The sequence below is a fragment of the Sorex fumeus genome, unplaced genomic scaffold (genome assembly GCF_029834395.1).
Source record: "Sorex fumeus unplaced genomic scaffold, SorFum_2.1 ptg000265l, whole genome shotgun sequence".
Taxonomy (NCBI): Eukaryota; Metazoa; Chordata; class Mammalia; order Eulipotyphla; family Soricidae; genus Sorex; species Sorex fumeus.
The window spans coordinates 23,475,619-23,490,142 of record NW_026606322.1 but is presented as its reverse complement, the minus strand read 5'-3'; the positions used below and the strand labels follow the sequence as shown (position 1 = coordinate 23,490,142).

Here is a 14,524-nt window from a genome sequence, read left to right as displayed (position 1 = left end):
GATGCCAGGGATCGAACCCCAGTCAGCTGCATGCAACACAAATGTTTTACCTGCTGTACTATGACGACAAACCCTTTATCTTCTTCCTCTTAGGAAAGTAGGTGGCATTATGTTTCCGGTCACAACCCAGTCAATTTTTTGTCAGTCATAGCTGAATAAATCAGCAGAAGGAAGGAAAAAGTGATTGTTATATATATTTCAAATTGCTATTAAGAATCATTGTTCACAAATACACACAAATAAAAGACAGAAACAAGCAAAAAAAATTGAAGGGTTTGAGTCCCCAAACAAGCGTATTGGGGTTCCCAAACCAAGCAAACCAAGATTGTGTTTCAAAAGACTATTTTATACAGCAGCCTATCAGCACTCAGTATATGCTTGTGCTCATTTATATAAGTGTCAATCAGTAGGGGTGTTATTCAATAATTTTCATAGTTCTGATTATAAAAAAGGTATCTCACATTATTATAAATTTTCCTTTTGGTGTCACAAGGGAGGGATGCACTATATTTTCATATTCTTAGATATTTATTTTAATTCATGGAAATCCCATATAGACTATAGATATAAATGAAAAGTAAAATATACAGAGACAATATAGGAGAAAGTTTGTTTAACTACATGTGTGCAAAACATTTCCAAAGAGAACAAAAATTCGTTCTGTATTTCATGTCTGGGTGCCACACCCAGATATGCCAAGGCAGGAATCTCTGGCCGCTCCCAGCAATTCTTTGCCGTGTAGTGTAGATCTGACATTTTGGTGCTTGATGAGACAGCACAGCGCTCTGATCTGGCAGTGCCTGGTGCCACCATGGCTATCCAGTAGAGCTTGGGGCCATTAGGGCTATCCTAGATAGTACTCAGGAGGCCATCTGGTGTCAGGGATCAACTTCAGGGCTTTATATATGTCAGTCCTATATTCTACAATGGCCCAGAAAGACATTCTCAACCACTAAAAAAGATTCACAGACATGACAACATTAAAATTGTGTTTCTAAATTTTTGTGTGAGCAAATGGCACTGAAGGAACTTGAAAAACCTTATTGTGGAAAGACAAATAATAGATTTACCAAAATATCCACAAAGCATTTAATAGACACTACTAATTGGTCATGAGTCAAACTAATTTACAGAAAATCAGGCAATAATATAAACAAAGGAAAAAAATCATATGTCTCCATTATTATTAGCAGTGTTAGTCTCTACATTGTTTTTCTTCTTTCTTTATTTTGACGGGGTATCAAATCCAGAGCCTTTACATGCAAAGCACTTTTATTGAGCTACTTCCCTGGCCTGCTACATTTATTTTTAAGCACACATGCAAACATTCAGAGACCTATGATTCAATACCTATATTTTCAGTAGAGTTTGCTAAAACAGAACTTACTTGGGAAACCCTATCAATTACTCAGGAATTTGAACATCATATCTATGTAATACAATAAAATTATGAATGATCTAATACATTTTGTCTTCCTAGACCTGAGAATAATTTTCTTATATTATCTGAACTGCCATTTGTACACCTAAATTCACCTGCATCATTCAACTGATTGTCCCCAGTAATTGGGCTGGAGTAATAGCACAGCGGTAGGGCATTTGCCTTGCACGCAGCCAACAATGGCCAACCCGAGTTCGATTCCTCCGCCCCTCTGACAAGCCCCTCTGACAAGCTACTGAGAGTATCTCGCCCGCATGGCAGAGCCTGGCAAGCTCCCCATGACGTATCCGATATGCCAAACACAGTAACAACAAAATCTCCAATGGAGACGTTACTGGGCCCGCTCGAGCAAATCGATGAACAATGGGAGGGCCTTTACCTTTACCTTTATATTTAATTAAGCAATTTCCAGATCCTACAAATATATTCTATTATGTGCCTAGTTTCTCCCCATACTCCCCCCACCTTCCCCGCCCTACACATAATACTAGCCACCAGGTAGAACTGCTGAAGAACCATCAATCTGAACAGTTTATTTTGATATCTTAAAAGCATTTTGAAAAATATAATTTTACACAAACATAAACTTGATATATTGCAGTATAGTGATGTCAGATTGGTCAACATTTTTCTTTCTTCTCTGTTCAATGTTCCATGGGGGAAATAAGAGTATTTCTTTATCCTTGTTTGTACTGACTGAATACCATGAATTATGACTCTGTTCCAAAGCTGGAGAGTTATGGAGCCATAATTCTGATCACACATAAATAAAATGTTTATATGAATTTGGTCTTTGAACATGACTTCAATGGGAGAATATCTCATGAGAGCGCAGATACACAAATTGCATAAGAGGTGCCAGAAGCTTTGTTGCCAAGGGCATTTTAGATTGATTCTAAGATTAAGATTTTAACAGGTCTGAGAAATGAGACAACTGGGCCATGAATTGATCTTTCATTTCATGTGAGTCTATTTACTTAAAGTATAACCAGGGAGGGGGAAAAAGCCTCCAAGGCAAATGCTCACTGAAAGAGGAGAAAGAGGGAATTAGTTCTTTCTTTTGTGGTTCTTCTGGTTAAATTCCACTCGAAATTATCATTAGGCTATGAAAAGTGACTTCAGACTATGCTTTCAGAGACTGAGATAAACAGATATCAGATACAGCTGACTAAAACTTTAAACTAGGTTTATTATTTTAAAAAAATTTTTATTAGTGAAACACCATGAGGTACAGTTGTAGACTTACAAATTTTTGTGCTTGGGTTTCAATTATACATTGATTGAGTACCCATCCCTCCACCAGTGCCCATTCTCCACCACCACTGATCCCAGTATCCCTCCCACACCCCATCCTCCCATCCTACCCTGCTCTGTGGCAGGGCATTCCCTTTTGCTCTCTGTCTCCTTTTAGGTGCTGTGGTTTGCAAAAGAGGCATTGAGTGGCAATCATGTTCAGTCTATAGTCTACTTTCAGCATTCATCTCCCATCCTGGGAGGCTCCTCCCAACACCCTTTATTTGGTGCTCCCTTTTCTATCTGAGCTGCCTTTTTCCCTAGAGTGTGTGGCTGGCCTTCAAGCCATGGAGTAAAAAAATTGGATTGGTGTTACAAATTTTTTACCAAATTGTATAAATGCATAAGCTTGAAGCTATTTTCCAATAATTTAGGTTCAAACTTCACAATCACGATCACGACCATCCTGTTAATCGTCGATTGCCTCTAGCAGGCCCCATTAACGTCTCTTTCGTCCTAGCCCTGAGGATATTCAAGGCTCTTCCAGACTTAGGAGAATGAGACCCATCATTGTTACTGGTATTTGGCATATTGGGTACGCCACGAGGAGTTTGCCAGACTCTGCCGTGTGGGCAGGTTACATTCGGTAGCTTGCCAGTTTGTCCAAAGTATGTATGAGATGATAAGATGTCACACGGCCGTGAATGCCGCTTCCGGGAGCTGGGTTTTATAGTCTCTGAGTCTTGGCCGTTGATGGGATTACACGGTACCAGGGGGCCAGTTGGTGGATGTGACCCCCGCCTACTAGAATTTGGAGGATCTGGGTGGAGGATGCTCAGCCCCGATCCGAGTAGGCTTGGAGATCTCAGTCCCGGGACCCGCAAGCCTTTGTCCCTCTGCCAGTACCTTCATGTGTGCGGAGAGTGGTCTCAGCATGGTGGTGGCTGGTTCTGGAGGTCTTCGGCTGCTGGAGCCCTGGTCGGGGCGATGAGGGAAACTCAATCCACACCCCTCCAAAGGCCCCGGTGAGGACAGCCAGGCGCGGGGGCAGGAGACTCTGCGCTGTTCTCTTCCGGGAGGTTCAAACTTAAAAAAAAATAATCATAGTTACAAAGAGCAATAAAATTTCTCCCAAGAGCTTTCTAAATACTTATTTTATATTCAGAGAAAAAGGCTAAATATATTGTCCATGGCTGGTCATATGACTCATGGTTTACAAGATTTAGGGTATTGTGTAGTTAACAGATGATTGCCTGTGAAACCAGAGGGAATTTTTATGGCCCTGACATGAAAGATCACAGCATAGTTTTATCTGTAAAGCATTTATGGGAAGGTTATAAAGTGATCTCAATTGACTGCGCATCTTACATTTACGTCAAGGGCATCTCATAATTTGAAGTTTGGTGTATTTTCAGATTCCAAAGGAGTGGTTGATGTATTTGGTAGCAATAATATCTGACTCATAGATTTCTTGTTAACCTTTAATATTTGCTTCTAAAAGAGAAGCTATCATGAAATGGAAAATATCTTCCACCCTTCCAAGTGATCTCTTTTGGAGAAAAAGGAGGCCATTAAATAATTCCCTCATAATCATTAAGATAGGTGATTTGATTTTGTAATTAATTTAGGAAAATTTAAAATTTGGGAGGAAAGCAGAGTCCTACAGTACAAATACATATATAATTATATATTGTACAAAAGTACAACTTTATATCCTTCAATTCTCTCTACGAAAATATCGCATATTATGTAGTGATAAACACATGCATATATTTTATGTGTATCATATACCTCATTTACATATCATATATCATAGATATAGTATATATATTGATAAATCATATTTGGTCTGTGTTTTAAAGTTTTGTACTAGTAAGGAAGCATATACTTCAGTGGTGGAACATTTGCTCAACAAATGTTTAAATTAGAATTTCAAAATGCTAATGTTTTTAGTAATATTTATCATTAATATTTATGTTTAGTACTATTAGTTACTTGCATGGCAGAGCCTGGCAAGCTACCCAGGAGTATTTGATATGCCAAAAACAGTAACAATAGCGGGTCTCATTCCCCTGACCCTGAAAGAGCCTCCAATATGGCAGTGTTGGGAAAGACGAGTAAGGAGAGACTGCTTAAATCTCAGGGCTGAGACGAGTGGAGACATTACTGGCACCCGCTCGAGTAAATAGATGAACAACGAAATGACAGTTATCCAGTGATATTATTGGTTACTAATAATTAATAATAAAAAATAGCCATTATGACTTTCTTCACTTAAGTCATTACAATATAAAAAGGATTTTATGAAAACTTTTGGACAATAGATATGCTTGTAACAAAAATGACAACAAAACAAAAATACTGTATAAAATACTAATAATATCTATCATTTATTGTATGTTAATTGTGTAACAGTCTATGTGCTGCACAATCTGTGTTATTTCGCTTAAGGACTTCAAAAATACATGTGGTTTTTTTGTGTTATATATACATGTTATCATTCTGTGTTTGCAGTTGAAAGAATAGTCATAAACGGGTTAATTAACTAAACACAGTCGGTGACAGAACAGGATTAAACTCCTGATAGTGTGACACTAGAGCATTCCTATGTAAAATGAATGTATACTCTGCTATAAAAAAAATGGCAGCTTTAACTATTAAAGGCCAAGATCTATAATTTTTCTTATTTTGAACCAGACTGTTTCAGGGCCTTGATTCTCAGTGGTTAGTCAGCAAAGCTGGCCACCAAGGTCGGTTCTGTGAATCACAGTTGACTGAACGGTGTTCAGTAGTGGCTCAAGAATGACTTCTCCTTTTCACCCATTGACCTGAGAATTGCAAAAGTGACTGTCTGGGTTTTACCAACCCTTAACCTTGAGACACAGGGTCTTATGACAGCCGGTTCTCCCAGCTTGTCTTTTGCTCCTAAAATGTCCTTCTGGAAAGGCCTACTGCTGTTGGCTATTATGGCAGCATCACTTTACAGCTGCAGTTTTTAACCCTTTTACATCCATGCTCTGTCACCAGTTAAAAATAACTGTGCTGGAATTCTACTCCTTGACTTGGAGGCCAACCACACATACTAGGGGAAAAGGGAGCTCAGATAAAGAGGGGAACACCAAATAAAGGTGTTGGGAGGATCCTCCCAGGATGGGAGAAGCATGCTGAAAGTGGACTATAGACCAAACATGATTGCCACTCAGTGTTTCTTTTGCAAACCACAACACCCAAAAGGAGAGGGAGAACAGAGGGGAATGCCCTGCCACAAAGACGGGGTGGGATGGGGGGGGACGGGGGGGGGGAAGGGATACTGGGGTCTATGGTGGTGGGAAATGGGCACTGGTGGAGGGATCGGTGTTTGATCATTGTATAAGTGAAACCCAAGCACAAAAATGTGTAAGTCTGCAAGTGTACTTCATGATGTCTCACTATTAAAAAATTTTATAATAAAAAAAATAACTGTGCTAAAACAGCAATTTTCCACCTTATTATACTTTGTAGGATAACATTGTTTTGTCCTTCCTGCATAGCCTCAGGTAGTTTAGGTTTATTGGGTTACTCCCATCACAGTGCTCCCATTCCTCTGTGTTTATTTGTAACTTCTTTGTGTATATATTATCTTTCTCTTCTCCTGAAATTCTTTGCATAGTCTATTCAGAGCAATCTCCTTTTTGTATGGACATGAGAAGATATGCTTTTGTAATGTGACTCTCAGTGATATTTCCCTCCTGGGCATCTGTTCTCTCACCTAAGCCTCAGCTGCCCTTTCTTCCTACCACCCCCAAAAGCAGGGTCCTGACGAGTGACTGAATGGAACTAGGGCAAGCGGTAAGCTATGTGCTACCCTGGCATTGAGATGGGCCTGGCCAAAGCGCCATAATGCTTAACTATAAGTTAAGAGCTTGGTCATGGACAAATGCTGTCATGATCCAAAAAGTAATAAGTAGATTTGGACCCTGCTAGGGTTAGGAATTACTCTGGCCTGAGCACTGTAGTCTGAGTATGTGGCAAGATGTTCCCAGGAGAGCTGCTCCTACAAATCTCAATGTGATCTCTTGCTGTGTCCATACAAAAATAGCTAGTATTGATATGTTGATAGTTATTGGACTGAGGAAAAGAGGAAAACACCTTAGGAGGTATTTTGCCCTTGGGCAGTCTGGAAGAGCTTTGCTCTGCCTTTTAGGTGGTGTTCCCTTTGAACTTGATGGGCCCTCAGGGAGGGTTTTCTTATGTTGATTTGACTACCTGACTGGGTGCAGTGTCAGCCTGGAGAGATAAGGGAGTTGGAGATAAGAGAGGGGAGAGAGGAGAGACATGAGTGAATGAAGAGAGGATTGGAATAAACTGCAACTAAGACCAACCAGCCTGGCTCTCATGTCTTCCTTCATCTGCCCTTGGCCAACAGCCTCCCAATCCAGGCCACACACAGATGCTCAAGAGCACCGAATGCAGGCGGTGGGACAGAGCCACCAAGAGAGCCCCGTGAACACACAACCTTCTACGTGCATAGTTTTTTTTTATAATAGCTGAAGATTTTTGTTGTTGTTGTTGCTTTTTGGGTCACACCTGGTGATGCACAAGGGGTTACTCCTGGCTTTGCACTCAGGAATTACTCCTTGTAGTGCTTGTGGAACCATATGAAATCCTGGAATCAAACCTGGGTCGGCCTTGTGCAAGGCAAACATCCTACCTGCTGTACTGTTGCTCCAGTCCCTATACCTGAGGATTTGTACCAGACCAGATCAGAGATTGAAAACTGTTTGTGTAACAGGAAAGTTCACCCATTTATAATTCTACACTTGGATGCTGAAGGTGGTGGCCAAGCAGAAAGTGAGACAGGAGCTGGGGTAAGGACTGTTAATGAGTTTCTTTATTGGGAAAGTAACAAAACCACAATGATCAAGGAAGTTATTTTGTCTTCTGCCCAAAGTATCCCCAAAGTATGAAGGCTGGAAGTCCAATGAGATATAAAAACATAAAGACTGCCAGTCTCAGCCTAAAGAGACAACCACCAGAGAAAACTTCAACAGAAACAAAACCTTGCATAACACCATTGAAGAGTATCATCAAAAGTTCCAAGCTCTTCCTTTTGCCAACATCTGAGAACAGACTCTAACCTACATAGAAAGCCCCAAGTGAAATGAAATGAAACTGCCAACTGAAGGCAGTTCGGGAAATAAATAAACAAAAACTTTAAATCTAGCCTTACAAATGCAAGTCATAGGTGTATGTCATACTAGAATTCACCAAAATAAAACTTGGGATGTATATCCTTGATTCTTTCCCCTCTGGAGAAGCCTACATTCTCTCTTGAACACGTTTCTCTTCCCTCATATTATTCACATCCATCTCCTTCTTAAAATTATTTTCTGTGAAAGTAGACTGGATGACATTGGTTTGTCCTTGAATCTCTGGCAGGGAGCTTAGGTTTGGAATTACTCCCACAACAGTGCCCCAGAGGCACACCCAATTCCATCAGGCACTCCTTATTCTACATTGCTTTTCTCTTTCCTTTATGTCATTTGCATGGCTTATTTAGCAATGTCCTTTTTGTATAGACACAAGAAGACAGTTGATGCTATGTTTTTGTAACATGGGAGTTAATTGACTCCAAATAATATTTACTTCTGGGGATCCATATTTACTTGACTTAAGCCTCAGTTGCCCTTACTTCCTAGCACTCCAAAAGTAGATTCCCGATGAAGAGACTGGATGAACCCAGGGCAAGCTTTAAGCTACCCTGGCATCTAAAGGAGATAAGCTAAGTGCCATAAGTATAATAAGTAAGAGCATGGTCATGGAACAAACTGTCTACCCAAAAAGAGGTAATTGAATAAGGACTCTGCTGGGGAAAGGGAAGATATAGGAAAGACTAACCTGGCCTGAGGACTATTGTCTGGAATATGTAGCGAGATATCTCCAGGAAGAGTCAACCTTTAAGCTTAATATATCTCTTACTGTGTTCATACAAAATGACTAGAAATATTATAAGATAAAATTTTACTATGATTGTTTAAATGGATTACTAGCTGAGGAAAGGATAAAGCAATACACCCTGGATGGAATCCCGCCCTTGAGCAGATCTCCTACTAATCCTCAGATGAGATTTTGTGTTTGAGCTAATCTCCTAAAGGAGTGGCTTTACCTATGTTTGTTGTTGTGACAATGTTCAACCCCACCTATGTGTATCCCCACCCTTCATGATTCCTATATAAGTAAGCTGTAAGGGGAAAGAAGGGAAGATGAGAACTAAGACCTTGGAGACAAGAATACGAAGATTATGAAGAAAGTCAAGGACTAGTAGGAAGACTAGATGATGATGATGACTGAAAATAGAGGACTATGAACTACATTGAGATGGGGAAGAAGATATAATGAAAGAGAGGACCTTGAGGTCTACTAGGAGACTAGAATGATGGAACTATGACTGGGACTATGATCAAAACTATGACCATGATTGTACTGTAAGGGGAGAGATCAGACTATGTCAGGGAGGAGAGAAATAAATTATAAATCATTCTGGTGTCCACTTCCTGTTCCTGCATTCCCCTGGCCCTTTGTCCATCTGTTGCCTTGGGCCAGCCGGGGAAATAGGTCACCTAATGCTTGCATCCCATGTGCCCACACCTTTTACTTTTGAAACTCACAGTAGACAATGGTTCTAGGAAACTGACTACTTTTTGCACAAAAAGGAACTACTTGTTCCAGCCTAAGGCCACGGTTCCCTGGAAATAGTTCCTGCTCTGTGAAAATCAAATGGGCCTCTGGTACAGCGTGATGTTTGTGTAGTTGGGTGGGTGAGTTGCCACAGTCCATACCAAGAAGATGTTCATGGTAGTGTTTACCAGTCTGAAACCCTTCTCAGGGAGACTGAGGTAGGAAGGCGGTGGCAATCTTTCAAGGTCTTTCCTCATCCTCACTTCATGAAGTCACCTGCAATATTTAAGACAGCTAGGAGTAGAATGAAAACATTTAAAAAGTATTTTATTTTTATCTTATTATTTTTTTGTAGGAGTATTGCTATTTATTCAGCCATTGATTAGGCTGATTGAATTATGCATGAACTCCACCTTGGTTTTTTTCCCCCTTTTTTATAATTTTATTTATTGAAACACCGTTAGAGCAGTTACAAAGCTTTCGGGTTTAAGTCTTGATCACACAACAAACAAAATACCCGTTCCTTCACCAGTGCCCATTTTCCACCACCAAGAACTCCAGAATACCTCCCATCCCACACCCTCCCCCTACCTGTGGGGTAGATGATTTCCACATTACTCTCTCTCCACTTTGATTGCATTTACTATTTCGACACCAGACCCACCATTATTATTTGGGATTTTACCCCAACACTCAGATCTGCCGAAAAGGCAACAGTAGACAATTTGTTTTCTATTTTTGGTTATGAATAACATATGATGTTGCACGACTACAGTAGTGGCCACATGGTTTTGGAATTCCTAAATTTTAACAATTAAATCTGGAGGGATTTCTGCCCAAACTTGTTGGGTTCCGAGATTTGCTCCTGAGTGTCTGGGATCATGGCCGTTAAGCAGCTTGGTCTGGAGCCAGAGAGACCGTTTGTGGGCAGCAACTCAGGGTCTCGTTGGGGTGGGAAGAAAAGGTCTGGCTCCACCCTCATCCCGTGAGGCCTTGTATGTCTCATTACTACAGGCCCAAACCTGACTGTCCAGTGGCTTCTGGAGGATAGTGGCCACTGAGTCGCCAAGGGGAAGCAGGTGGAGGGACAGCACCCTTTCCCCCCCTGGGGTGGACTGGTGACAGTAACCTATTGCCGGTTTCAGATGCTATTTCTGCCAAAAGCTGCTGGGTTTCAAGATTTGTTTCTGAGTCTCTGGGATCATGGCTATTAAGCAGCTTGATCAGGAGCCAGAGGCCATTTGTGGGTGGCAACTCGTAGTCTCATTGGGGTGGGGAGGAAAGGGCAGGCTCCACCCCCATCCTGTGAGGCCCTGTATGTCTCATTACTACAGGCCCAAACCTGGCTGTCCAGTGGCCTCTGGAGGATGGTGGCCACCAAGCCATCAGGGGGAACAGGCCAAGGCACAGAACCTATTCCCACCCGGGGTGGCCAGGCGACAGTAACCTACTGAAGGGTCCGGATGCATTTCTGCCAAAAGCCGCTGGGTTTCGAGATTTGTTTCTGAGTCTCTTGGATCATGGCTGTTAAGCAGCTTGATCAGGAGCCATAGAGGCTGTTCGTGGGTGGTGACTTGGGGTATCATTGGGGCTGGGAGGAAAGGGCCGGCTCCACCCCCATCCTGTGATGCCCCGCTTGTCTCATCACCGCGGGCCCAAACCTGAGTGTCCAGTGGCATCTGGAAGATGGCGGCCACCGAGCCACCAAGGGGGAGTAGGCGGAGGGACGACACCTTTTCCCCCCTGGTTGGTCTGGTGCCAGTAGCCCATTGCGGGGACTGGAAGCATCTCTGTCAAAAGCTGCGGGGTTCCAAGATTTGTCTCTGAGTCTCTGGGATCGTGGCTGTTAAGCAGTTCGATCAGGAACCAGAGAGGCCTTGCTTCCAATTATATAGATGAGCTGGAAGTGATTTGTGGGTGTGTCTCCTACATACCTAACGTTTTGGCAACTTACTTTCTTGGTAAACTTTGCCCCAAGTTTTTGGGGTCTGGCCAAAGGTACAGCAGCAATTTGGGGGCATCTGGAAGTCTGAATGCACCATCAGGTTGCTGATGCACTCGCCTAGCAGGTACAGATGGACCTGCTGGCCTCACATACTCTTGTTATCTTATTTTTTCAAAAATTTTTTTTATTAATTAATTTTTTTTATTAGTGAAACACCATGAGGTACAGTTGTAGATTTACAATTTTTTGTGCTTGGGTTTCTATTATACAATGATCAGATACCCATCCCTCCACCAGTGCCCATTTTCCACCACCATGGATAATATCCCCCCACCCCCATCCCCCCATCCCCCCCCTGCCTCTGTGGCAGGGCAATTCCCTGTGTTCTCTCTCTCCTTTTGGGTGTTGTGGTCTGCAAAAGGGGCATTGAGTGGCAAGCACGTTCAGTCCATAGTCTACTTTTTCGACATGCGTCTCCCCTCCTGGGAGGATCCTCCAAACACCCTTTATTTGGTGTTCCCTTCTCTATCTGAGCTGCCCTTTCCTCTAGAATGCCCGGCTGGCCACTAAGCTATGGAGTAATCCTCCTGGTGCTTATCTCAGCTATTCTTGGGCATTAATCTCATATTTTGTTACTTTATATCCCCCAGATGAATGCAATCTTTCTATGTCTATCCCTCTCTTTCTGACTCATTTCGCTTAGCATGATACTTTCCATGTTGTACCACTTGTATGTATATTTCATGACTTCATCTTTTCTAACAGCTACATAGTACTCCATTGTGTAGATGTACCAAAGTTTCTTTAACCAGTCATCTGTTCGTGGGCATTCAGGTTTCTTCCAGTTTCTGGCTATTGTAAAGAGTGCTGCAATGAACAAACAACTGCAGATGTCACTTCGACTATACATTTTTGCCTCTCTGGGATATATTCCCAGGAGTGGTATTGCTGGGTCAAATGGGAGCTCAATTTCTAATTTTTTGAGAAAGGTCCATACTGTTTTCCAGAAGGGCTGAACCAGTCGACATTCCCACCAACAGTGAAGGAGTGTCCCTTTCTCGCCACATCCGCGCAAGCATCGGTTGCTTTTGTTCTTTTGAATGTGGGCCAGTCTCTGAGGTGTGAGATGGTATCTTATTGTGGTTTTGATCTGCATCTCCCTGATGATTAATGATGTAGAGCATTTTCTCATGTGCTTTTTTGCCATTCGGATTTCTTCTTTGAGAACGTTTCTGTTCATTTCATTGCCCCATTTTTGGATGGGGTTGGATGTTTTCTTCTTGTGGAGTTTAACCAGTATTTTGTATATCCTGGATATCAACCCCTTGTCAGATGTGTATTCGGCGAATATCCTGTAGATTGTCTTTGTATTTTGGTCACTGTTTCTTTGGAGGTGCAGAAGCTTCTTAGTTTAAGATAGTCCCATTTATCTATCTCTGTTTTCACTTGCTCAGTCAGTGGCGTGGCATCTTTGAAGATACCATTAGCCTCAATGTCATGGAGGGTTTTGCCAACTTTGTCTTCAATGTACCTTATGGTTTCTGGTTTGATGTTGAGGTCTTTAATCCATTTTGATTTTACTTTTGTACATGGTGTTAGGCAGAGTTCTGAGCCCATTTTTTTGCATGTAGCCATCCAGTGATGCCAGCACAATTTGTTAAAGAGGATTTCCTTACTCCACTTCACATTACTTGCATCTTTATCAAAGATTAGATGATCATATGATTGAGGGGAGATGTCAGTGTATTCAACCCTGTTCCATTGGTCTGCAGTTCTGCCTTTGTTCCAGTACCATGCTGTTTTAATTATTACTGCTTTGTAGTAGAGTTTGAAGTTAGGGTGGTTGATTCCTCCCATTTTCTTTTTCCCAAGAATTGCTTTAGCTATTCGTGGGGGCTTATTGTTCCATATAAATTTCAGGAGTGTTTGCTCCATGTCTTTGAAGAATGTCATGGGTATCCTTATAGGGATTGCATTGAGTTTATACAATGCTTTCGGTAGTATTGCCATTTTGACAATGTTAAGTCCCCCGACCCATGAGCAGGGGATATCTTTCCATTTCCTCATGTCCTCTTTTATTTCCTGAAGTAGCGTTTTGTAGTTTTCTTTGCACAGGTCCTTTACTTCCTTAGTTAAGCTGATTCCTAGGTACTTGATTTTCTGGGGCACAATTGTGAACGGGATTTTTTTTTCATGTTGCTTTCTTCTCTCTCACTGTTTGCGTATAGGAAAGCCATGGACTTTTGGGTATTGATTTTATAGCCTGCAACTTTACTATACGAGTCTATTGTTTCTAGGAGTTTTTTGCTGGAGGTTATTGGGTTCTCTAAGTATAGTATCATATCATCTGCGAATAGTTAGAGCTTGATTTCTTCCTTTCCTACCTGAATGCCCTTAATATCTTTTTCTTGCCTAATCGCTATTGCAAGTACTTCCAGTACTATATTGAACAGCAGTGGAGACAGTGGGCATCCTTGTCTCATCCCTGATCTTAGAGGGAAGGCTCTCAGTTTTTCCCCATTGAGGATGATGCTTGCTGTAGGCTTGTGGTAGATGGCTTTAATTATGTTGAGGAAGGTCCCCTCTATACCCATTTTGGCTAGGGTTTTCATCATAAAGGGGTGCAGGATCTTGTCAAATGCTTTCTCTGCATCTATTGATATAATCATATGCTTTTTATCTTTTCTTTTGTTGATATGATGGATTATGTTGATTGATTTCCGAATGTTGAACCATCCTTGCATCCCTGGGATGAATCCTACTTGGTCATGGTGTATGATCTTTTTGATGAGTAGTTGGATTCTAAAAATATGGAACGTTTCACGAATTTGCATGTCATCCTTGCGCAGGGGTCATGCTAATCTTCTCTGTATCATTCCAATTTTAGTATATGTGCTGCTGAAGCGAACACTGTTATCTTATTTTTTAAACCATTTTTTATTGATGTACTATAATTTATAATACTTAAATACTGATAACCAGACTTTCCATGTCTAATGATTCTAATACTACTCCCATCATAAGTGCTTATTTCCCCCTACCACTGTTCCAAGAATCCTTTAAAACCCCAGTTATGTGAGCTCAGTCCTATAGACAAAATTTTCAGTTCTTATGACTTTAACCATTCTTCCTATCTCTTACTATACTTCTTTTTTTTATCCCACATATGGGAGATCTCTCTCTCCCTCTTCTCTCTCTCTCTCTCTCTCTCTCTCTCTCTCTCTTTATTTCTCTCTCTCTATCTGTCT

At 41.4% G+C, this 14,524-nt stretch overlaps 1 non-coding gene across 1 annotated transcript; it reads right to left on the bottom strand.

Annotated features, from left to right (window-relative positions):
* Nucleotides 1-14,080: 14,080 nt before the first annotated feature.
* Nucleotides 14,081-14,187, bottom strand: LOC130018763 (U6 spliceosomal RNA). Its single transcript, XR_008791635.1, has one exon. It is a non-coding gene; the product is annotated as a U6 spliceosomal RNA (small nuclear RNA).
* Nucleotides 14,188-14,524: the final 337 nt, after the last annotated feature.